Source organism: Astyanax mexicanus, chromosome 2 (assembly GCF_023375975.1).
Source record: "Astyanax mexicanus isolate ESR-SI-001 chromosome 2, AstMex3_surface, whole genome shotgun sequence".
In the NCBI taxonomy this organism is placed as follows: Eukaryota; Metazoa; Chordata; class Actinopteri; order Characiformes; family Acestrorhamphidae; genus Astyanax; species Astyanax mexicanus.
Genome location: NC_064409.1, coordinates 38,723,225 through 38,750,448, shown reverse-complemented (window position 1 = coordinate 38,750,448; position 27,224 = coordinate 38,723,225). Strand labels below are relative to the sequence as shown.

General features: G+C 38.7%; 1 protein-coding gene across 1 annotated transcript in view; it reads left to right on the top strand.

Annotated features, from left to right (window-relative positions):
- The window catches only part of LOC125799143 (deleted in malignant brain tumors 1 protein-like), a 426,727-nt gene extending 400,564 nt beyond the window's left edge, over positions 1 to 26,163 (top strand). The window contains exon 7 of the transcript XR_007437982.1: positions 26,146 to 26,163. The gene's annotated coding sequence lies outside the window, so the exon portion shown is untranslated. The remainder of the gene's footprint in view (positions 1 to 26,145) is intronic.
- The last annotated feature ends 1,061 nt before the right edge of the window (positions 26,164 to 27,224 follow it).

Genomic DNA, 27,224 nt, shown 5'->3' with positions numbered 1-27,224 from the left:
AATCCTTTTCTGCAACTGTGTTTACTTTACTTTCCCTTACATAGCCTCACACTACCTAATCTAATCTATATTTGGCGCCATATATAATATTGGTATATTTCTCTACCTCATCTGATGGTAAGATCTCATCCTCTCCTAATCTGCTGTGGTGGTGCACCACCTTTGAACACTTGGGAGATAAGGATCATGCAAGACGAAAAAACGTCGCGACTACGACAATATTGGTATACACTACTCTTATAGCCAGGTTCTGTGGTCGAGGTACTGCTCCAGGACCCCCGAACTATAAGGTACGAGCTCTAAGCTCCGTTTGGACCGGTACTGTTCCAGGACCAAACCACCAACTGCCACACAAACACCTTTTTGTATCTGTATCTAACGGAGGGGTGGGTGCGCGCAGGTGAGAGCGTGTGAACTCGCTGAAATGTGTGTGTCAGTGTGACTTGAGAACACTGACTATAGATCACAGTGAGGTGGATTAAAAATCTTAAACTTATAATTGACTACACCTGTTGCTTTCCATTGAATTAAAAAAAACATCTTTCTCTCAGATAAAGTAAACACAAGCGTGTTTCTGACTAAAATAAAAGCTTTTCAGGAGAGATATAAGTTATGTGTAAATATTTTAAGACAATACCTGACAAAATCTGTTTTAATGACGTTAATAAACATCACTGTGACTGCGCTAGTCAGTTTCACCACATCACTTATTTAACCAGCATGTACTGATTTCTGCCCCCCAATAATGCTTTCAATAACCTCTAATAGCCTTTAATAGTCTTCAGTAGCCTTTAAAAGACTTACCTGGCGGCCGTGGTGTGTCCACTAAACTCCGTAGTTATAAACATCATGAGGTTAGCAGCGCGCTAACTGACCTGTTTATAATGTAATCCGAGCAGTGACTCCGTGTCGGCTGTTCTAACCTGCTGCTGTTAGCTGCTTGGGCTGAAAGATGAACTGTATTATCCGGTTAGTGGGGTTAAAACCTTTATTTGTTTACAGAAACAGTAAAAACGGACTGGCTGAGCCCTGTAGCCCGTGGCTGGGCTGTACTGAAGTAGTGACTGAGTGAAGAGAGCGGGGCTTGTGCTGCTGCTGCTGCAGCTCCGACTAGTGGTTGGATGAAGAACTGCAGCTTCATGTAAGTGAGCAGTTTCACCAGCCATCCACACACAGCTCTGATAAACTGCTTGTTTTAATAGTGCACACTGTTGCTACCAAAAAAAGTCACTAGATGGCATTACCATATATATCTTAATAAATAATAATAATAATAATATTTATAATATTTATAATAATAATAATAAATATATTATTAAAATTTTATGAAGCATAAAATAATAACAAGAAAAAAATATAGCCGCAAGCGGCAATCATCGGGTTCAAGCACCAACTTGCACAATGGTGCCTACTGGAGCATTGAATGGTGATGTGTAAGAAGGTCTAATATGATTGGAGATGCCCTGTCACATTTAGAAATTATCAAGTTTTTCACCTGTTATTAATGTTGAGCAGAGGCCTTTCAACCTGATCAGTGCTTAAATTCACATGTAAATCTAGTGAACTTTGTAGGATATTCATTAAGTGAGTTAGAACTAGTCAAAAGGTGTCTACGTGTTATTGGTATTGATCAGGTGGCTTCAACCAGAATGTTCACAAAGTGGTATTCAGATTGACCTTTGAACCTTTGCAGAACAAGCTGAAATGTTTGACCAAACAAGTTTAAATTAACACAAAGGAGTGAATGTTCTGATATGACATGTAATTACGAAGTTATTATAAATCTAGTTCTGAATTAAATGGCGCTTCATCAAGCACCAACTAGCACAATGGTGCCTACTAGAGCATAGGATGGTGATGTGTAAGAAGGTCTAACACAATTGGAGACATTCTGTCACATTTAGAAATGATCAAAAGTCTTTCACCTGTTATTAATGTTGAGAAGAGGCACAAAGGAGTGAATGTTCTGATATGACATGTAATGTCAAGTTATTCTTAATCTAGTTCTGTATTAAATGGCGCTTCATCAGAGTGCTTCATCAGAGTGGTACAGAGTGTACAGAGGTCTTTAACATTGTGAGATTACAGCAAATACTGCAGAGTTACAGCAATTTAGGTTAGAAATTCCAAGGACGCACAGATTGCTTGATGCCTGGAGAGTATTGTATGTGAAATTTTCACAAATGTTTTTAATGAACATTTACCTAGAGACTCTACAGTGTGCAGCAAGACTGAAATGGAGGTGATAGGCCAAATATCCAGAGAGTAGTTTCAATATAGCTATTTTCAAACAATTAGCAATTATGAATGAACAAAGCACTTTTTAAACATAGTTGTATTGAGAAATTTGTCAGAGCCACTGTACTAAATATGGCAAAAACAATTAGATGTCAAAATAGTACAGCATGATTGACATATACTCGTTTTTTTGGAACAGCGCCCCCCAGTGGGCGGATTGTTTCAGCACTTTGCAGGTCACTACAGTGTCTCCACCTGAACATAACTGCCAAATATCATCCAGATTGGGCAACATTCAGCCTGCCAAAATGTCTGCTGAATGCTGATTGGCTGATGGTGTTCAGCCATGTTGATTGATTAAGTTGCCCTTTGAACATCCTTTAGAGCAGGGGTCTCAAAGTAGCGGCCCGCGACGCGGTTTCATACGGCCCCTCACGGGTTAACAAAATAAACATACATCTGGCCCGCAATTCAATTTAATTATTTATGCTTTATTATGTTCGTTTTCATATTTTATCTTAACTTGTATTTTGGTGTGTGTGTGTGTGTTTTTTTTTTTTTTTTTTTTGCTTACGCTGCGTTGCCTGCTTTAGTAGTCTTCAGTAGCCTTCAACAGTCTAACCTTGCAGCCGTGGTGTGTCCACTAAACTCCGTAGTTATAAACATCCTGAGGCTAGCAGCGCGCTAACTGACCTGTTTATAATGTAATCCGAGCAGTGCCTCCGTGACGCTGCTCTAAACTGCTGCTGTTAGCTGCTTGGGCTGAAAGATGAACTGTAGAGAGCTGTATTATCCAGTTAGTGGGGTTATTTTATTTCATACACAGAAGAACTTACAAATTTTTAAAAACGCTCCAGACTGGCTCAGCTGAGCCCTGTAGCCCGTGGCTGGGCTGCAGCTCTGACTAAGCAAAGACTGCGGGCTTGTGGTGCTGCAGCTGCAGCTCCGACTAGTGGTTGTATGAGGAACTGCTAAATCTGAGGAAATGCTAAATCTGTCACAGCTCACAATTTTTGATTTTATATTTATTAAGCCTTATTTCAGTATCAAACGTTTTGATCAAAGTTAATATAACTTATAAATGAAAAGGATTTATGTTAATAGAGCAACAAGCAACCATTTTTCCATGCAACTGTAATATTTGATTGAATAAATAGTATATTGAGAGTTATTTAACATTAAGGAGTAATTACATTCATTTTGTATTACATCTGGTTACATTTTCTTATATTTATAAGTTACATCTGGCCCTCAGAGGACAGCCAATATGCCAATGTGGCCCTCGGCAAAAATGAGTTTGAGACCCCTGCTTTAGAGGCTGTATGATAGATTCTGCATGCAAAGTTTCAACTTGCTAGGTTGCACGGTTGCTGAGAAACAGTGCTCCAAATTTACCTCTTGAAGTGAATGGGGCATATATCCGGAAGGACTAATTTGCATATGGCGGCCATATTGTTGACATATTTCAAGCTCTCACGAGTGTTTTGATACCAAACATGCCAGGATTGGTCAAAATTCCTAGGACTAGTTTGCAAAAGTAGGTTTTGCATATTATGCAAATTAGCAAAAAATCTATATAGACGGAAGTGCATGGTCCAAATTGGAAAGTTGTTGGTATTGACCCAAGGAATCCATCAAAAAAAGAATTTTGAATGTAGGTCTTATGGTTTTTGAGTTATTGAGAAAATTGTGAAAAATGAATTTCCTTGTTTATAGCGCCACCACTTGACCAATCGGTGCCATTTTTGTTGTCCACCGAGATGCACTGATCCTACATCTACCTACCAAGTTTCATTTCTCTATGACTTACGGTTTAGGCTGCACAACTGTTTTTTCAGGAGAAAAAGAATAATAATAATAACTAGATTGCAGTTCCTACAGAAACTGCGAGTGTGATTGCAGAGCTGACCGGGGTACCCAAACTTTTGACCAGTTGCTCCATTACACACAGTTCTGGGGCTCTGGGGTGTCCAAACTTTTGACCCGTGGCTCCATTACACACAGTACTGGGGGGCCGGGGTGTCCAAACTTTTGACCTAATGCTGTTTTATCCCATAGCTGCTCCATTACACACAGTACTGGAGTTCTAGCTACCTGTCCTTCGATCTAGCTGCCGACCTCCGATTGGCCCCATTCATTCCAATGGGGCCACTTCGTACGACATTCGTACGAAATCCGTACGTCGTAACTTTTCGTAACGCGTATTTTCGGAAAGAGCTCAATAAGTTCTACAGGTCCTCAATTAGTTTCATCTTCGTATCTCAAAAATTGCGACGTCCACGGGCGTGCAAAGTTCTGCCCATTCATTTTCAATGCGCGAAAAAACGCGTACTTACGAAGTTTTTACGAAAAACGTAAGTCCGATCGGAAAGCTGTATACAAGCCCACCATTCCCGATAAGGACGCACGTTTTCTCTTTTGAACGAAGTCGATATTTCGAAAACTGCGGCACTAGTTAACCGGACAAAAAACAGGTGGAATAATAATAAGAAGAAGAAGAAGAAGAAGAAGAAGAATAAGAAGATCAATACTGTGATTGCATTACTGCAATCACACTAATAAGACTTAAGAAGATCAATACTGTGATTGCATTACTGCAATCACACTAATAATAATAAGAAGAAAAATCTTAGCAAAAACAATAGGGTTCTACGCACCTTCGGTGCTTGAACCCTAAAAAGCAAGAGAATCGAGAATCGAATCGAATCGTGACCCTCAAATCGAAAATGAAATCGAATCGAGGATTTAGAGAATCGTGACACCCCTAGATATTACTTAATTAAATGTAACCTACCTTACACAGCAGTTGGTCATGAAGGTCCATAAATTTCAGGCCCAAAGCAGCATAATTTTTTTTTTTTTTTTTTTTTTTTTTTAAATCACAACCGGGCGGAAACACCAAAAGCTGTAGAGTAATTTACCACAGCATGACTTAGATAAAACTCGGATGTGAGAAATCTCAGAACATGAAATGATGACCAATGAGTCAGAGCTTAGAATTAAAAATATATTAAAGTTTACTTCAGCATTACAGATATATAAAATGAACAAAAATTAATAGATGTATATTAGAAAAGAGTAAAAGTACATCAATGAGTCAACACAGTGTAATAAAATCTCGATAGATCAACACATTCACAACCCAGAGAGAGAGAGAGAGAGAGAGAAAGAGAGAGAGAAAGAAAGAAAGAAAGAAAGAAAGAAAGAGAGAGAAAGAAACTAAAGCCAGTCGAGGGCCAGAGAGAACTCCTCAGACTTCATCCAAGCAGTTATACATTTATGCAAATGACGTGATTGAACAGAACTTATCAATATGATTACGTCAGCAGAGTCCAGTTAACAGCATGTTGTCCAGTTTTAATGACGTGATCCGCTCCAGCCTGTCTGAGCAACAAGTTCTTATCATGATGTTGTTCAGCGCTGTGTCCTTCATGAAAACAGCAGACAGTCCTTAAGTGTCCTAAAGTCTGTGAGAAGATGAAACGGAGGAAAAGAGTGGATGGAAAGATCTTCTGGCCTGTGTGCGAATTTACGCCGTGTAGAACAGGCAAGCGCTGGCTGTCTGAGGAGAGGTTCCCAGCACTTCACTCAGATAGCTTGTTGTCTCCTAGTTCATATGCACTGGTCCCAGAACAGCAGAACAGAAGTGAAGCTTCTCTGCCCCTCAGGGTCACGTTCTCCTCACAGCTCTCATTGTTGATGAAAACACCTTCCTGATTCCTGAAAAAGTAAAAACAACCTCCAAAGCCTTGTGTCATTGTGACAGATAAAAAGAGAGCAAAGATCATAAGGTTATTAAGTGAATTATAAAGTGAACAGTAAAAATAATAACTGTATATATAAATGTATAAAACATTTAAGAATAAGAGTGTGAAGGTGTGGTTATCTCCAATCACACCCTTCACACGAGATCATGCACAAGCAGCGCAGCAAATACACCAAGCACTATGGTAAGCCAAAAGGGGAAAAAATCCAAATGCAAGGCATGCTGCAAAATTGGACATTGGGCTAGAGTGTGTCGGAACAGAAAAGCTGTGAGTGAGGTGACTGAGCAAGCAGAACAGTCATATTTTCTGGGAGCTGTGAGTAAAGCAGAGGGTTCATCAGAACAATGGACTGTAAAGTTGCTGGTGGGCTTCACACCTGTTGACTTTAAAATTGTCACAGGCGCTGATGTGGGCATCATTAGTGAGGAGACCTACCACTCACTATTCCCCAAAAGACCACTAGAGACTGCTAAGATTCCATTGGATAATCCAGGTGGTGAACTGGAGTGCATAGGTCAAGTCCAGAGCACTGTGACATATAAAGGAGAAACCCATCATCTCACAGCATGTGTCATTCGTAGACGCACAGTAAGCAATCTGCTTAGCAGACCACTCTCAGTGAAAATGAATCTGGTGAAAAGAGTAAACGAATTGGTATGCAGTAAAGGGCATTCACAAGCGTTTGGTGAGCATGGGACATTAAACACTGAACCTGTGAGAATTCAGCTAAAAGATAACGCTAAGCCTTTTGCGGTGCACACAGCACGATGTGTACCATTCCCTTTGTTGCAAAAGGTCAAAGAAGAGCTCCAGAGGATGGAGAGAAATGGCATCATTGAAAGAGTGACACAGCCCACAGACTGGTGCGCACCCATGGTGCCAGTCCTGAAGAGCACAGGTAAAGTCTGTATATGTGTTGATCTTAAGAAGCTGAACGAAGTTGTAAAAAGAGAACAGTATTTGTTGCCTACTACTGAAGAGATTACAGCAAAAATTAGTGGAGCTACTGTATTTTCGTCACTTGATGCTGCCAGTGGGTTCTTCCAGATACCTCTCAACAGTAGGACAACCACTGTACGAGCTCCTTAAAAGAAAAAGAACACATGGAAATGGGACCATGCACAACAAACAGCTTTTGAGAACATCAAGGAGCCGCTGACGACTGCACCAGTACTCGCGTACTATGATGTAAACAAGCCCACTGCTGTGTCGGCTGACGCGAGCAATTGCGGACTTGGAGGGGTACTTCTTCAGCTCCATGGAGAACAGTGGAAACCTGTGGCATTTTGCTTCAGAGGCCTTAGCGAAGCAGAAACGCGCTATGCCCAAATAGAGGAGGAGAGTTTGGCTGGCGTGTGGGCATGTGAGAAATTTGACATCTCACTGGGCTGGAGCAGTTTAAACTAGTGACAGATCACAAGCCATTGGTGCCACTTAACAACCGCAGTCTGGACAATGTACCTTTACGTTGCCAGCGTCTTCTCATGAGGCTCATGGGATTCAACCCCATTGTAGAATATGCTCCTGGGAAAACTCTAATCATTGCAGACACCCTGTCACGTAGTCCGTTGGCCTGCAGCGACGTGGACACACGCAGTGATGTAGCTTGTTATGTGGCCAGTGTAGTATGGGGGGATCCCTGCATCACCAAGCAAGATGGATGAAATCAGAACAGCTACATCCACTGATGCTGAATTGGCGTCTGTCATAAAGCTCATACGAACTGGGTGGCCTGAGCACCTAAGCAGTGTACCTGAGGCTGCAAGAGAGTACATTCAGAGTTTAATGGCCTTGTTTTTAGAGGGAGTAGGATAGTTGTGCCTTGAGCGATGAGGGGTGAAATTCTCCTGAAAATTCATGATGGGCACCAGGGCCTAGTGAAATGTCGAGAAAGAGCAAATTCATCTGTGTGGTGGCCCAGACTCAGTAAGGAACTAAGCGAGCTGGTGACTTCATGTCAAGAGTGCCGCGAACTGAAAAGAACCTCTCATTTTTCCAAACGTCCGGAATGACCCTGGCAGAGGATTGCAATGGACTTGTGTGAGTACAAACACCAGCAGTACCTAGTAATCTCTGACTATTATTCTAAGTTTCTTGGAATACTGCATCTATCAACATCAACAAGTGCACAAGTCATCAAGAAACTGAAAACTGTCTTTGCCAGATTTGGTATTCCTGATGAGGTTGTGAGCGATAACGGGCCACAATTCTCATGTGCTGAGTTCCAGGAGTTTGCAAGACAGCTCGACTTTAAGCACTGTACAACTAGCCCTCACTATCCACAAGGCAATGGACATGCTGAGAGAGCTGCACAATCAGCAAAGAAAATTCTCAAACAAGAGGACTCACTGCTGGCTCTGATGTGCTACAGATCCACTTCATGCTCCTCCACTGGTTTCAGCCCTGCCGAGTTGCTGATGGGGAGAAAAATCAGAACCACACTCCCAACCTTGGAGAATAATCTCCTACCCAAATGGCCCAGTAGGACTGCAGTAAAAGTAAAGGAAAGCCAGGAAAAGGCTAAACAAGCCTACTACTTCAACCGCCGTCATGGAGCAAAGCCCTTACCTGCACTGCGACCAGGTGATGCTGTGTTCCTGAAGCTGGACAATGAAAAGTCATGGTCTTTACCAGCAATTGTCTCAAGTGAGAGCACAACTCCAAGATCTTTTTTTGTCAGAATACATCAAGGAACTGAGCTGCGGCGTAATCGCCATCATCTTCGGTTAGGGCCTGTTCACCATCCTGAAGCTGACCACAACACAGGGACGAATCAGTCTGATGTCACTACTATAGAGACTGTTCCTGCTAGTCAGAGTTTGGACAAGCCTACAAGCCCTTTACCTACTCCGACCGTGACCAGGTCTGGTAGAGTGTGTAAGCCAGTCAGCAGGCTCGACTTGTAGGCTAACAAAAACCTATGGCCTTTGGAGGGAATGGGGTGAAAAGAAAAAAAAAAAAAAAAAAAAGAGAGAGAAAACTGAATAGAAACAAAACTGAAAAAAAGACAAAAGTTGTATTGTCAGTTATGTTGATTTGTGACCATGTAAATGTGACAGTAACAATACAGTACTATGTTTAAGTAAGGCATGCTGAAGTGTTTCAGTGTGAGATAACTTTGGTTATTGACTGGTGCTGTTAAAAGAAAAAACAGATGTTATGTTTAAGTTAAAGTGTTGCTTGCTGTTATAAAACGCAAAAGGGGGAGATGTCATACATGGTAGTTAAATGTGCTTGTGCATATATTAGCGCTATTTACGGTAGTGAGAGCGCAGGCATCCAGAGGGGAGAGATAAACAAACTGAATGTATGCTGTTGCTGGCTGAAGTTGTTCCATTAAAAGTTCATAAAACAAAGTAAAGCTCAAGTTTCATTCCTCTACAGTGTGCATGGCTGAAAGTTGAGGATATTGGCCACTGTTTTCTTGATGGTTCTCTCCTGCTTTTTTTGATGGTCCTCTATTGTTTTTTTTTTATAGATTCTGTATTGCTTTCTTTACGGTTTCTTTAGTTTCCTTGTTTTTGGTTTTTTTTGATACTTTATTTTTTTCTGGTTATGATTGTGTGCATAATTTATTGTAGTAGTTAAGTTTGTTTTGTATTTTGTGGTTTTGTTTTTTGGGTTACATTTAATTAGTTTATTTTCTTTTTTTTTTCATTGGTTTCAGTAACTTCTGGGGTTGTTTGTGATTTTTTTCCCCAATTAATACTCTGCCACACTTGTGGGTTCTTTTCTTATCTAGTGTGTTTTGTTGAACACTATTTTTGAAGTTACCAATAAACGGATCCAAGCTAATCCTCTCCACTATTGCTTGTTTGGTGTTTAGTTTTGCGTACCATTTCGTACGTATGGGAAATGAGACTGGGTTGGCACTGCATGGCTAACTACCGATTTCCATCCCCGAAGTTCAACATATGGCTGACGTAATTATTCCCCCCTAAATTTAGGTCGGCAAATTTAAGACATTTTGGTTGAAAATTTAAGACAAAATAAGACTTTAAGGCCTAATTTGACAAAAATGAAATTTAATACCATTTAAGACTTTAAGGACCCACAGCCACCCTGAAGTTATATTTCAAACTCTACCCCAATTACTTAAATTACTAATAATTATTTAAATAACCAAATATTACCAATTACTGTAATGATTATTATAGATCGGAATTAAATTTTATGACTAGCTCTTATTTTAGAATTAGTATCTTAGATGTTAGCTGTAGAGTTAGTTTAGTTTAGAGTTTAGTTTAGAATTAGCTTTAGAATTGTTGTAGAAAAGAAAATGACAGGTGGGCTACCCCCACCTCTCGTCCGGGGTACAACTCCCCTGCGTGTTCGTTTGATAGAGAGAGTCAGACAGTGGAGTGAAGTTGAAAACAAACCAAGTATTTATTACAAAGTACCGAATATTCAGGAGAACCCACACATGAAAGACCGTCTAACAGCCGTCCCAGCATAAGTTCTGACCCCCCTCTGATCTGACTCCATGTTTTATACCCAAAATGACGTGAAACCTGCTGATGAGGCGTTGCTAAAATCATCTCATGTTAGTATGCGTAATTTCATGTGTTAGTGCTCAAGTTTCACAGGTCTGATCAGACCACTAGTGTTTGGCCTTGACTGTGTTCTTCCAGAATGGAACCTCATGGCACTATCTGTGTGTGTGCGTCACCCCCCGCTTTGAAGCAGAGGTTTTTTAGGGAGGCACTCACTCACCAAAAGGCTGCTTTGATCTAATAGCCTTTTTTGTAGCAATTTAGCCCCGTACCAGTCGAATTGATGACCGTTAGTTAGGGTCATGCAGTATTAAACAAAATACTTCAAGCCTGAGCTACATCTCATATGTAATATGTTAATGTGTTAGTAAATGTATCATGTGGGTTAATTTGTCATATAATAGAGTCTGTGTTAGTCACATGCCTGATCAAACAATGTTTTACTATATATGTAAAGAATATATTGTGATTATTGGTTAATCTTCTATATAATTGCGTGTAAAATACACTGTGAGTAAAAATGATCAAATATAATGTGAGTATTGGTTAATGCATATACAATACAAGGTTTCACACAATAATTATGTAATTATAGATACTAAGATAAGTAATCATTATTGAAAGATATTTGTCAATACACTCAAGGTAAAATAAACAGTTACTCTTTAGAATATATACCCCTTTTTCTCTCTTTTAGAACTACACTTTGAGTAATATATTTACACCCTCACCTTTTATAGTTTGCTTGTAAAATAAAATACCACCTTAAATTAAATATGTGGGCCCACTTTAAATAATACACTCAAACTCGCAAAGAAATGAACAAAAATGGTGCAGGCCTGGTTCGGAGCTGGAGTGCGTTATGGCCTAAAACTTAATGGCCGCTTCACTCTAAGTTTCAGAGTACCTCAGAGTCCGTGAATATGAACGGGAACAGAGCGCGTGGTCCTGCAGCACGGGGCGTTTTCTACGGTGGCCCTGAAGTGCAAAACAAATTAACATGTCAGAAAACAAAATTACAAAAACTAAAACACATTTACAAAACTTAAAACAAATTTACAAGATGCAAAACACTTTTACAAATGCTGAAACACTTTTACCAAAGCTGAAACACTTTTACAAACGCTGAAACACTTTTACAAACGCTGAAACACTTTTACAAACGCTGAAACACTTTTACAAACTGCGATTTCTGATGGAAAGGGAGGGTCTAACACACAGGAAGTGCTTGATGCGGACCCTCCTTGTCAGTCAAGCTGCGTTACGATGAGAGAGTTGAGTTATGAACACCAAACTATGTTTTGTGGCACCTATTTTAGCAGCAGCAGTAAATACTTAAACTATCCCTGTCCTGTTGCTACCCCCGCCGCGGGGTTCACCTAATGCCCGGCGGCCATCAGCCACTGCCCCCGCCGCGGGGTTCAGCTAATACCCCAGGGGTTCAGCCACTGCCCCGCGGTTATCAGCCACTGCCCCCGCCGCGGGGTTCACCTAATACCCCGGGGGTTCAGCCACTGCCCCTCGGTTATCAGTCACTGCCCCCGCCGCGGGGTTCAGCTAATGCCCGGCGGCCATCAGCCACTGCCCCGCGGTTATCAGCCACTGCCCCCGCCGCGGGGTTCTCCTAATACCCCGGGGGTTCAGCCACTGCCCCGCGGTTATCAGCCACTGCCCCTGCCGCGGGGTTCACCTAATACACCGGGGGTTCAGCCACTTCCCCGCGGTTATCAGCCACTGCCCCCGCCGCGGGGTTCAGCCACTGCCCCGCGGTTATCAGCCACTGCCCCCGCCGCAGGGTTCAGCTAATGCCCGGCGGCCATCAGCCACTGCCCCGCGGGGTTCAGGTAATACAGTACAGGAGTGGCTGAACCCCGCGGGGCAGTGGCTGAACTCCGTGGGGCATTAGCTGAACCCCGCAGCGGGGGCATTAGCTGATGGCCGCGGGGCAGTGGCTGAACTCCGTGGGGTATTAGCTGAACCCCGCAGCGGGGGCATTAGCTTAACTCCGTGGGGTATTAGCTGAACCCCGCAGCGGGGGCAGTGGCTGATGGCCGCGTGGCATTAGCTGAACCCCGCGGCGGGGGCAGTGGCTGATGGCCGCGTGGCATTAGCTGAACCCCGCGGCGGGGGCAGTGGCTGATGGCCGCGTGGCATTAGCTTAACCCCGCGGCGGGGGCAGTGGCTGATAACCGGGGGGCAGTGGCTGAACCCCGCGGCGGGGGCAGTGGCTGATGGCCGCGTGGCATTAGCTGAACCCCCGGGGTATTAGGTGAACCCCGCGGCGGGGGCAGTGGCTGATGGCCGCGTGGCATTAGCTGAACCCCCGGGGTATTAGGTGAACCCCGCGGCGGGGGTAGCAACAGGACAGGGATAGTTTAAGTATTTACTGCTGCTGCTAAAATACGTGCCACAAAACATAGTTTAGTGTCCATAACTCCACTCTCTCATCGTAACGCAGCTTGACTGACAAGGAGGGTCCGCATCAAGCACTTCCTGTGTGTTAGACCCTCCCTTTCCGTCAGAAATCGCAGTTTGTAAAAGTGTTTCAGCGTTTGTAAAAGTGTTTCAGCGTTTGTAAAAGTGTTTTAGCGTTTGTAAAAGTGTTTCAGAGTTTGTAAAAGTGTTTTAGCGTTTGTAAAAGTGTTTCAGCGTTTGTAAAAGTGTTTCAGCGTTTGTAAAAGTGTTTCAGCGTTTGTAAAAGTGTTTCAGCGTTTGTAAAAGTTTTTTAGCGTTTGTAAAAGTGTTTCAGAGTTTGTAAAAGTGTTTTAGCGTTTGTAAAAGTGTTTCAGCGTTTGTAAAAGTGTTTCAGCGTTTGTAAAAGTGTTTTAGCGTTTGTAAAAGTGTTTCAGAGTTTGTAAAAGTGTTTTAGCGTTTGTAAAAGTGTTTCAGCGTTTGTAAAAGTGTTTTAGTGCTGGTAAAAGTGTTTCAGCATTTGTAAAAGTGTTTCAGTGCTGGGAAAAGTGTTTTGCGTCTTGTAAATTTGTTTTAAGTTTTGTAAATGTGTTTTAGTTTTTGTAATTTTGTTTTCTGACATGTTAATTTGTTTTGCACTTCAGGGCCACCGTAGTTTTCCCTCGGAGCCAGAGAAACTTTGAGCCTTCTTCTTCTTCTTCTTCTTCTTAAGGTTTTTATGGCAGTTGGCAACCAACGTATATGGAGCATTACCGCCACCATCTGGACTGGAGTGTGAGTCAGTTATTTTTAATAAAAGAACTTAATTGTACAAAAAATAAATAAATAATAATAATAATAATAGCAATAATAAAAATAATAACAATAATACTGAATTCTGCTCATTAGACCTGTGTCCCATAAAAAACTACGTAAGTACTTGAAACAGATGTCACCCGAGCTTAGTTGCAGTACCCTCTGTAGACTAAACTGGACATGCTTTCGCTCCAACTGCACAGCTAGTCTTTGTCTTTCCCGGTTGTATTTGGGACACTGTATAAGTACATGCTCTATGGTCTCCTTGCTGTCACCACACTCACAAGTTCCATCAACATGTTTTTTTAACAAATACAGCAAGCTGTTGAGTGCCGTATGCCCAAGCCTCATTCTAGAAAACACATCTTCTTCTTTTTTACATCTACCTGCACACCTGCCCCTGCTAACTTTATTTTGGATACTATAATACTGACGTCCAGTATGCCCAGTGTTCCAAACGTTTTGCCACTTGTGGGATATTTTTGATTTAATTATGCTTTTAATTTCAGCTTTGCTGTATGGTATCTGAATTTGTACAGTGGATTCCTGTGTTGCTTGCTTTGCATACTGGTCTGCCATCTCATTCCCTGCTACACCCACGTGAGCTGGTACCCATAAAAATGACAGAACTATTCCAGACTTGACCAGAGTATTTAAAATATGCAATACTTCATAAACAATGTCCTGCCTTGAGTCAGACTGTCCATTCTTCAGACTTATTAATGCTGAACTCGAATCTGATGCAATTGTTATCTTACTTGGTCTAGTTGTAATAGTGATGTCTTAGAAGCTGATCCATATGCCATGCACCCATAATCAAATACTGTTCTGATCAGGCGTGTAGATATAGTTTTTAGTGCCGTTCTATCTGCTCCCCAGTCCACTCCACACAAACACCTCATAACATTCAACACTTTTTTACATTTGTCGTTAATCTTTTTAATATGTACATTCCATGTCAATCTTCTGTCAAACCATATTATTTATGGTCAAACCAAATATTTAAAAGACTCAACCCTCTCCAATTCTTTGCCAGCTAATCTCAGAGTCAAATCATCCCTGATCCTCTTTTTGGTAAATATAATCATTTTTGTTTTATCCTCAGATATTCTAAATCCCCATTTCATTGCCCATTCCTGCACTGTATTCAGTGTTTGTTGCATTTTGTCCATTAAAAAGTCTATGTTTCTCCCTCTCTTCCATAGTGCCCCATCATCAGCAAACAGTGCTACGCCAGTGTTGGTTTGTATATCTTTAAATATCCCATTGATCATAATTGAAAAAAGCAACGGGCTAATTATACTACCTTGTGGAATGCCATTCTCTACTTGATAGCTGTCACTGATTATACCATTTATTTTAACTGTTATAGACCGTCCCGATAAAAAATCTTTTACCCAGTGGTACATATGCCCTCTAACTCCCATCCGATTCAACTTTATTAAAAGACCATCCTTCCACAACATATCATAAGCTTTCTCAATATCAAGAAATACTGCAACCTCTGATTCCCTATTCACCTGCGCTTTCCTAATGCCATCCTCTAATCATATACAGTTGTGGTCAAAAGTTTACATACACTTGTAAAAAAACATAATGTTATGGCTGTCTTGAGTTTTCAATAAGTTCTACAACTCTTATTTTTCTGTGATAGAGTGATCGGAACACATACATGTTTGTCACAAAAAACAGTCATAAAATTTGGTTCTTTCATAAATTTATTATGGGTCTGCTGAAAATGTCACCAAATCTGCTGGGTCAAAAATATACATACAGCAACATTAGTATTTGGTTACATGTCCCTTGGCCATTTTCACGGCAACTAGGCGCTTTTGGTAGCCATCCACAAGCTCCTGGCAAGCTTCAGGTCGAATGTTTGACCACTCTTCTTGACAGAATTGGTGCAGTTCAGCTAAATGTGATGGTTTTCTTGCATGAACCCGTTTCTTTAGCACTGTCCACATGTTCTCAATAGGGTTTAAGTCAGGACTTTGGGAAGGCCATTCTAAAACCTTAATTCTAGCCTGGTTTAGCCATTCCTTTACCACTTTTGATGTGTGTTTTGGGTCATTGTCTTGTTGGAACACCCAACTGCGCCCAAGACCCAACCTTCGGGCTGATGGTTTTAAGTTTTCCTGCAGAATTTGGAGGTAATCCTCCTTCTTCATTATCCCATTTACTTTCTGCAAAGAACCAGTTCCACTGGCAGCAAAACATCCCCAGAGCATAATACTACCACCACCATGCTTGACAGTAGGCATGGTGTTCCTGGGATTAAAGGCCTCACCTTTTCTCCTCCAAACATATTGCTGGGTGTTGTGGCCAAACAGCTCAATTTTTGTTTCGTCTGACCAGAGAACTTTCCTCCAGAAGGTTTTATCTTTGTCCATGTGATCAGCAGCAAACTTCAGCCGAGTCTTAAGGTGCCTTTTCTGGAGCAAGGGCTTCTTTCTTGCACGGCAGCCTCTCAGTCCATGGCGATGTAAAACACGCTTGACTGTGGAGACTGACACCTGTGTTCCATCAGCTTCCAAATCCTTGCAGACCTGCTTCTTGGTGATTCTTGGTTGACTCTTGACCATCCTGACCAATCTCCTCTCGGCAGCATGTGATAACTTGCGTTTTCTTCCTGATCGTGGCAGTGACACAACTGTTCCATGCACTTTATACTTGCGTATAATTGTCTGCACAGTTGCTCTTGGGACCTGTAGCTGCTTTGAAATGGCTCCAAGTGACTTCCCTGACTTGTTCAAGTCAATAATTCGCTTTTTCAGATCCACACTGAGTTCCTTTGACTTTCCCATTGTAGCTTTTGTAGCTGAGTCTAATCACTGGGTCAAATGAGCCCTATTTAAATGGGCTCATGAGAAGTCAACAGCTGTAGTCAATCAGAATCACTTACAAGAAGTGAAGAGGCCATGACATGAAGCTAATTTGATTGACACAACTCGCTACATCACCAAAATTGACAAATTTTGTTGCTGTATGTATATTTTTGACCCAGCAGATTTGGTGACATTTTCAGCAGACCCATAATAAATTTATGAAAGAACCAAATTTTATGACTGTTTTTTGTGACAAACATGTATGTGTTCCGATCACTCTATCACAGAAAAATAAGAGTTGTAGAACTTATTGAAAACTCAAGACAGCCATAACATTATGTTTTTTTACAAGTGTATGTAAACTTTTGACCACAACTGTAATAGGATCCACTGTCCACCTTCCTTTCCTAAATCCAATTTGATAATTTTGCAACTTTCCTTTGGTCTCAATCCAGAAAGTTAGCCTATCATTTATCATTCTATCAATGGATATCATATCCATTGTCTTACCCATGTGTGATGTTAATGCAATTGGTCTGTAATTACTAGGTTGTTCTTTTTAATGGGTATAATCACTGCTTTCTTCCACTCAGTCGGAATTGCCCCCACCTCCCATATTTTATTGTAAAGGCATAATAGTACGTCCTTACCTTTATCCGTTAAATTGTTTAACATGGAGTAACAGATTCCATCTTTTCCTGGGGATGTTTTGCTTAATTTCCTTAGAGCTAGGGGTGTCACGATTCTCTAAATCCTCGATTCGATTTCATTTTCGATTTGAGGGTCACGATTCGATTCGATTCTCGATTTTCTTGTTTTTTTTCTTGTTATTATTTTATGCCTCATAAAATTTAAATAATATATTTATTATTATTATTATTATAAATATTATAAATATTATTATTATTATTTATTAAGATATATATGGTAATGCCATCTAGTGACTTTTTTTGGTAGCAACAGTGTGCACTATTAAAACAAGCAGTTTATCAGAGCTGTGTGTGGATGGCTGGTGAAACTGCTCACTTACATGAAGCTGCAGTTCTTCATCCAACCACTAGTCGGAGCTGCAGCAGCAGCAGCACAAGCCCCGCTCTCTTCACTCAGTCACTACTTCAGTACAGCCCAGCCACGGGCTACAGGGCTCAGCCAGTCCGTTTTTACTGTTTCTGTAAACAAATAAAGGTTTTAACCCCACTAACCGGATAATACAGCTCACTACAGTTCATCTTTCAGCCCAAGCAGCTAACAGCAGCAGGTTAGAACAGCCGACACGGAGTCACTGCTCGGATTACATTATAAACAGGTCAGTTAGCGCGCTGCTAACCTCATGATGTTTATAACTACGGAGTTTAGTGGACACACCACGGCCGCCAGGTAAGTCTTTTAAAGGCTACTGAAGACTATTAAAGGCTATTAGAGGTTATTGAAAGCATTATTGGGGGGCAGAAATCAGTACATGCTGGTTAGATAAGTGATGTGGTGAAACTGTGACTAGCGCTGTCACAGTGATGTTTATTAACGTCATTAAAACAGATTTTGTCAGGTATTGTCTTATAAATATTTACACATAACTTATATCTCTCCTGAAAAGCAATTATTTTAGTCAGAAACAGGCTTGTGTTTACTTTATCTGAGAGAAAGATGTTTTTTTAATTCAATGGAAAGCAACAGGTGTAGTCAATTATAAGTTTAAGATTTTTAATCCACCTCACTGTGATCTATAGTCAGTGTTCTCAAGTCACACTGACACACGCATTTCAGCGAGTTCACACGCTCTTTTTGACTTCGATACTCGAGACCATGACCTCATTTCGATTCGATTTCGATAAAATATCGAGATCGTGACACCCCTACTTAGAGCACTATTGAGATCTTGAAAATGTTTAATTTAGGATCTCTTCTTCATCACCATTCTTATTGTCAAGTGTGTCTAATTGTTCCCTCTCTACTTATTTTTTCCTCATCACTGAGGTTATCTGTACTATGCACTCTAACTAAAGTCTTTGCAATTATTTCTGCCTTCTCTTTATTAGTAGTAAACACATTTTGACCATCAACCAATGTTGGATAACCATAGTCCTTCCCATTTCCTTTCATTTTCTTAATCATCCCCCAAACTCTCTCCACTGGGGTAGTTCTACCTATGGAATCACAAAATCTTATCCAATGCTCTCTCTTTGCCCTTTTAATCGTTCTCCTAACCGTGGCCTGTGCTCTCTTGTACTCAACAAGATTTTAAAAGCCCTGTTCCTCTCTTTTATGACTTTCCTGCATTCAGCCGTCCACCATGGAACTATCTTGCTACATCTCTTAGGTTTTGATTTTGGTATAGATAATTCTGCAGCACTGACTATGCTATAACTGATTTCCTGACACAAATTTTCAATACCTAACATCTTGTCAATATGTATCATAAATCCTTCACTAAGTTCTCCAAATTTTCCCCAATCTGCCTTTTCTAAGATCAATTTTCCCTCTTTTATTTCATGCTCCTTTTCAAGCTTTATACCCATAACAGTTTTAATAGGATAGTGATCACTTCCAACTGTATCTCCCCTTAACACCTGCCATTAACATTTATCAGCAACAACCTTTGACACTATGGTAAGATCAATAGCCGATTCTGTACCTCTTATAATATCAACTCTAGTCCCTGTACCATCATTAATACAGAGCAATCCTGCTTGTTCTATAAACTCTTCTACTACCCTCCCATTACAATCATCTCTATCTCCCCATAATGTGCTGTGGGCATTAAAATCTCCACAAAAAATAGCTCTCCCATCAATATCCCTCCATATTTCTTCTAGCTGCTCCACCTCCAGTCTTCTACATGGGTTATAGAAATAAATTATTTTTACAGTACCTTCGCTTGACCATACCTCCAGAACTAGATACTCCAAGTCAACCCCTCTCTTTATCTCCCTAAACTGAACTCCTTTCTGTACAAAAGTAATGACCCCCCCCCCCTCCTTTACCAATCGTCCTGTCCATTCTTACTGAAGTATACCCTTTTATAATAAAATCCAATCTTTGTATTAACCATGATTCTTGTACAATCATATTTTCCACATACTTTTTAAAATCTTGTCCATTCGATATTAGACTCCTTGCATTCCACTGCAGTATAAATAAAACCATTATCCTGAGCCAGTCCATTCTTGAAATTGTTGTACCTCCTCATTTAAAGTATCTATAATGATTTCCCATCTCAATTCTTTAATGTCCAAGTATTTCTCTGCAGATTTGACTATTATTTTAATCCTCTCAGTTCGACTTTAATCTGAGCAGAGCAGTTAATAATACCCGCCATAAACAGAAGAAAGGTATTCTTATACATAATCAATGTATCCTCTTTGAGCCTGTCACATTTTGTACACTTAGCTTTGTCATGTCTTCCCTCTGTAACAGCTAGTGCTGGCACTGTCTCTACTCTTTTGACTGTTTTCGGTGCCTCTGCATAAGAAAGCCCTCCAATGGTTTTCACTCGCTGTATTTCCTACATTCTTTTACTCACCTCACACCCTCTATATGCTGAGCTGTGTTCCCTCCACAGTTACAACATTTGAGTTTCGCATCCTTTTCGCACTGTCCATACACTTGTTCTCCGCTGCACTTACTACATCTTTGTTTTCCCCTGCACACTGCCGCAACATGGCCAATTTTTTACTGCGGTCAAGCCAGCCCCCACTTCAAAACGCTTGGTCAAACCAGAGCCATAGAGAGAGAGAGTTGCATCAACTCCGTTCACTCCAATGGACCAGTTTTTTACAGCAATGGCGGACCGTGGAGCCTGTCAATAGTTCCCGGAAGTTAGCAGCAAATACTATCAGCACAGTGAAGCTGGAGCAGGATACACCATGTGTGGTCCACTTTTACAGGTTAGTACACTTAAATAATCTGATTGTGTTTTATCAGGACATCAGAATCAAACTAACATGTGCACTGAAGCATTTTAGTGAATTAACCCCCTCTTAAAAAGCAGATTTAGGGGAGTAAATCTATGCCAGGACAACGCGAATACAGTTACTGGCATTTAACATTAATGACTGAGAGCCTATTAGTTGTAAATTCCTAAATATCGTAATATCTTATATATCCAGATAGACAATGCTGACCTAACTAAGTAAATATCTAATATATCAATATATTATATATTCAGATAGACCATGCTAACCTAACTAAGTACATATCTTAATATCTAATATATCAATATCCTATATATCCAGATATACCATGCTTAACTAATTAAATATCTTAATATCTTATATATCCAGGTAGACCATGCTAAGCTAACTAAATATTGTAAATATCTTGTATGTCCAAATAGACCATGCTAAGCTAACTAAATAAATATCTTATATATCCAGGTAGACCATGCTAACCTAACTAGCTAGGTAAATAAAGCTTAACTCTATTCATTTCAGAAAGAACTTTAAACACTAACAAGAGATAAATGCTTAATAAATACAGACTACTGTGGAAACTAAGTACTAAGTAGTACTGCAGAATTTAGCTAAATGATAGCTACCTATTGCTCAGGTAGCTAACGCTAACTAGCTATCTTACTGTTTGTCTTAGTAACTACTAATTTAACAGAGATATGATTTAAGGTGATATGACCAATATTTATTTTATTATATATGTTTGATTAAGGATATAGGCTATATTGTCAACAGTAGGGAAAAACACTTTCCAATGCATGTGTAATTTAAGATAGCATAATTAGTTATGTTTAATAGTAGTGCATCTCAAAAGAAATGTTTAATATTGTTTAATTAACAGTAATCTTTTGTATTAATTATGCTTACAGTGACACATCTAACAATTTATATTTTAAGTTTTAAATTAATTATTTTAGGGATTTATTATTTCTGTTTTTTCATGAGCTTTTAGAAAAGTAAAACAAAAACAGTTTTGGGATATGTCTCTTTATATGTAGTGATTATAAAATTTGACAGATTTTTTTTTTATTAAACTATGATAGAAAAAAATTCATTATATTCAGGTTTTCCAAAAACAAACCCAATAAATATAAGTGTGTGTTATTGTTTGTTTTATATAAATATAAAATAAGTAAATAATGAATACAAAATATAACAACTTTAATACAATAATCTTTCTTGTCTTCATTTTATATTAAATAATAATAATAATAAAATGTAGATAATGTTTCCAAAATGTTTAATTGTATTCATGTATTAAATGCAATCATGTCTCAATTTTCTTATTCTCTTCCTGCTTTTGTATTCCCCAGGGTTCATTCTTCCGAACTACACAAGTAAACCCCATTTTATGTAATCTGTGCTGATTCTTTGGTTTATTTACATGTGCAATGTACTATTTTCCTTTAGTTGATTTACATGTGTTCTGTACTTTGTTTTTCTGTATGTAGCCTCTCTATATTCTGATATCAGTCTTTAAAGTTATATATCATCTCATGTTTGTTGTAAAAATAATAAAGCTGTTGCAAATAATGTGGTTCCTCTTTCTTAATCCAAATAATTCTGCATGAAATATTCAGGTGGTGACTTAAGAATATTTGCAGATCTTTGTATCCTTTGATTAAATTATTTTTGCAGTAAACTCTAAATATATGCAAGCCAAAACTTCTCCATCTTCTTTTGAACCTAAAATTTTACTTGTAGCGACTGCATTTGCACAGTGTCATGAAATTAATATTAATTAACATACAAATTTAGCCTATAAAAACTCTCTTATGGATTACAATATTGGATTCACACAGAATAACATAAGCCTTAAATAAGTCAATATATGGTCACAATAATCCTCAATGAATTATCTATGTATAATGAAATAATATATATATATATATATATATATATATATATATATATAATATATATATATATATATATATATATATATATATATATATATAATATATATATATATATATATATATATATATATATATATATATATATATATATATATAATTCATTGAGGATTATTTATATATTATTATTAGTGCCCCAAAATCGCAATTCTGTCTCTGTGTTTATGGGCTCAAATTGCCCACCAAGAACTTCCTGGAACTATCTGAAATCTCCATGAATCACGTGACCATCAAGGATTTTGAACTTCCGTTGTCGCGACTCTCTCTCTCTCTCTATGGCTCTGGGTCAAACTAGCCCCCACGCTGTTTCTTAGAGCGCGCATACACTGAACATTGCGGCAAGCGTGAGAAGGAACACATTTCAAAATAAAAGTATAATATCACGACATTATGCTGTGGAGTGGTATTAAAAGGAATCCACATAATATCACATGTTTTGTCTGATATCACATGTCAATTTCATGTAGTCCTGGTAGTACACAAAATAAAAGCCCTGTAAATTATAACAATTATGTTAATTAAATAATACTAATACTAATAATAATAATACTAACAATACTACTACTACTACTAATAATAATACTTGTATGTGTCACTCACTTAATAGCAGGGCATTATAATGTGTCATTTCAAAATAAAGGCCCTTTAAATTGTAACATTTATGTAATTTTACACAATGTTTAGACTGTTATTAAAAGAAATCTGTCTGATATCACAGTTCAATTTCAGATAGTCCTGATAGTACACTACTTGTATGTGTCACTCACTTAAAATGAGAACATTTTGATGCGTCATTTCTAAATAAAGGCCCTTTAAATTATAACAATATTTTATTTCAAAAATGTTTAGACTGTTATTAAAAGGAATCTGTCTGATATCACAGCTCAATTTTATATAGCCCTGATAGTACACCACTTGTATGTTTCACTCACTTAAAATCAGAACATTTTGATGTGTCATTTCAAAATAAGGGCCATTTAAATTGTAACATTTATGTAATTTTACACAATGTTTAGACTGTTATTAAAAGAAATCTGTCTAAAATCACAGCTCAATTTTATATAGTCCTGATAGTACACTACTTGTATGTTTCACTCACTTAATATCAGAACATTTTGATGTGTCATTTCAAAATAAAGGCCCTTTAAATTATAACATTTATGTAATTTTACACAATATTTAGACTGTTCTTAAAATAAATCTGTCTGATATCACAGTTCAATTTCATATAGTCCTGATAGTACACTACTTGTATGTGTCACTCACTTAATAACAGAACATTTTGATGTGTCATTTCAAAATAAAGGCCCTTTAAATTGTAACATTTATGTAATTTTACACAATGTTTAGACTGTTATTAAAAGAAATCTGTCTGATATCACAGGTCAATTTCATATATCCCTGATAGTACACTACTTGTATGTTTCACTCACTTAAAATCAGAACATTTTGATGTGTCATTTCAAAATAAAGGCCCTTTAAATTATAACATTTATGTAATTTTACACAATGTTTAGACTGTTATTAAAAGAAATCTGTCTGATATCACAGTTCAATTTCAGATAGTCCTGATAGTACACTACTTGTATATTTCACTCAATTACTATCAGAACATTTTGATGTGTCATTTTAAAATAAAGGCCCTTTAAATTGTAACATTTATGTAATTTTACACAATGTTTAGACTGTTCTTAAAAGAAATCTGTCTGATATCACAGTTCAATTTCATATAGTCCTGATAGTACACTACTTGTATGTTTCACTCACTTAAAATCAGAACATTTTGATGTGTCATTTCAAAATAAGGGCCATTTAAGTTGTAACAATATTTTATTTCAACACAATGTTTAGACTGTTATTAAAATGAATCTGTCTGATATCACAGGTCAATTTCATAAAGTCCTGATAGTACACTACTTGTAAGTTTCACTCACTTAAAATCAGAACATTTTGATGTGTCATTTCAAAATAAAGGCCCTTTAAATTATAACAAAATTTTATTTCAACACAATGTTTAGACTGTTATTAAAAGAAATCTGTCTGATATCACAGGTCAATATCATATAGTCCTGATAGTACACTACTTGTATGTGTAACTCACTTAATAACAGAACATTTTGATGTCATTTCAAAATAAAGGCCTTTTAAATTATAACAATATTTTTATTTTAACACAAGTTTTGACTGTTATTAAAATGAATCTGTGTGATATCACAGGTCAATTTCATATTTCATTTCATAATTTAAAGGGCCTTTATTTTGAAATGACACGTCAAAATGTTCTGATATTACGTGAGTGAAACATACAAGTAGTGTACTATCAGGACTATATGAAATTGACCTGTGATATCAGACAGATTTCTTTTAATAACAGTCTAAACATTGTGTAAAATTACATAAATGTTACAGTTTAAAGGGCCTTTATTTTGAAATGACACATCAAAATGTTCTGTTATTAAGTGAGTGACACATACAAGTAGTGTACTATCAGGACTATATGAAATTGACCTGTGATATCAGACAGATTTCTTTTAATAACAGTCTAAACATTGTGTAAAATTACATAAATGTTACAATTTAAAGGGCCTTTATTTTGAAATGACACATTATAATGCCCTGCTATTAAGTGAGTGACACATACAAGTATTATTATTAGTAGAAGTAGTATTGTTAGTATTATTATTATTAGTATTATTATTATTTAATTAACATAATTGTTATAATTTACAGGGCTTTTATTTTGTGTACTACCAGGACTACATGAAATTGACATGTGATATCAGACATAACATGTGATATTATGTGGATTCCTTTTAATACCACTCCACAGCATGTCGTGATATTAAGGGGGGACTTTTATTTTGAAATGTGTTCCTTCTCACGCTTGCCGCAATGTTCAGTGTATGCGCGCTCTAAGAAACAGCGTGGGGGCTAGTTTGACCAAGCGTTTTGAAGTGGGGGCTGGCTTGACCGCAGTGCAAAAAGCCTGCAGTGTGTGGAGCGGTAGAGCTTAGATCGGGCCCAAAAATCCAGCCCGACCCGGCCCAAATCCATGCACTTTCTGCCCGAGCCAGACCCGACTTGAGCCATAAACTGTCATTCTGAACCCGAGCCATTTTTTAGTAATTAGAGCGTTAAAATTGAGCTATTTAAAACATTTTCGGGCTGTTTGAATTAGCGAAATCTGTTAAGAATTATGTTAAATAACCTTGCGACGCTGAAGAAGCATAGACCTATTATTATTTCTTTTTTTTTTTATTCGCTTCTTTCTTTCTTTATTCCTTGTCTGTTGTACAGGCAGTGTGAGGTTGGTGGATGGTGGCAGTCGCTGTGCTGGGAGAGTGGAGGTTCTTCATAGAGGGCAGTGGGGAACAGTGTGTGGTGATGACTGGGATATGAGTGATGCTGCAGTGGTGTGTAGAGAGCTGGGCTGTGGAGAAGCTGTAGATGCACTGGGCAAATCTCATTTTGGATCAGGATCAGGACCAATCTGGATGGATGATGTGGACTGTAGTGGATCAGAGTCTAGACTGAAGAACTGTAGATCACCAGTATGGGGTAAACATGACTGCAATGAAACCCACAATTCTGGAGTCATCTGTTCAGGCAAGCTACACTATGTTCATATAATATGTGCACTGTATTGAATAGTTACATTGTGTGTCTGTGCTGTCTGACTTTCATTTATTAAATCCTGTTGTTATCTCATTGTTTATGCTCTTGTGATATTTTAGGAGCCAGGCTGGTTTTAGGTTCTCGCTGCTCTGGGAGAGTGGAGGTTCTTCATGGAGAGAGCTGGGTCACAGTGTGTGATGCTGACTTTAACCAGCAGGATGCAGAGGTTGTGTGTCGAGAGCTGGGCTGTGGTTCTCCTGTGGAGGTTCTGGGAGCAGCTGCGTTTGGTAGAGGGGAGGGTCAGGTGTGGTCAGAGGTGCTTCAGTGTAGAGGAAACAAATCTCAGACTCACTTCTGTCCAAAATCATCTTCACTCAAACACAACTGCTCCCATGATAATGATGTGGGACTGGTGTGTGCAGGTAAGAACTGCATTCAGCACAATGAGCCTGTGACTTCATCTATTCCTACTTAGACAGCCCTCTGTCTCAGTAGCTCAGCCCTGTGCTCCATTACCTGTTTGCCATTAAGACCTGGTGAAATTAAATATTTGTGACTTATTTGTGAGGGTGTTATGTTTGTGCAGCATTACTGTTCTGGCATTTGTTTTTTAGTGGATAATAGTGTAATAAAGTGTAGGGGATCTGTGTTTGTCTAGAATACCTTGCAGTGTGAGTTTAAAAACATTAAAAACACAGCTAGCAGAAACGTCCTGATGGATAGCACTAATTGTAAACACAATAGACTTTGGACAAATGTAATGAGTTTCTCTAGTCTAACAGACACAAGAGACTGTTGTTTTGGAGATAATTTGTGGATTTTTGGAGCTGCAGTAACACATTATACAAAATGGCTACAGCAACATGTATCCATGTGAATCACATGTAATATTCTGGGTTGGAGTGGAACAGACTTAGAATACTTGTACTGGCAGCACATAGTTTAAAAGCAAGAATGGTGAATTAAGTATGTGTCTACTGTTCTGTTCCTCCAGTCCATTAAGCAGGTAACAAGACTGGTGGAGGTCATATAGTGTCTGGAAAATAACTGCTCACAGGATTGCCAACAAATTAAAAGTCTATGTGTATCTTTCTTTTTTATTTTTGTTATTTTGAAACTGTAAAGGGAAAAAATATTAAAAATGCTAAATAGACGTGTCCACTTCAATGTTATGTGTTCTAAACATTAGGTCATTTTTATTTCCTTCTGTAGTCAC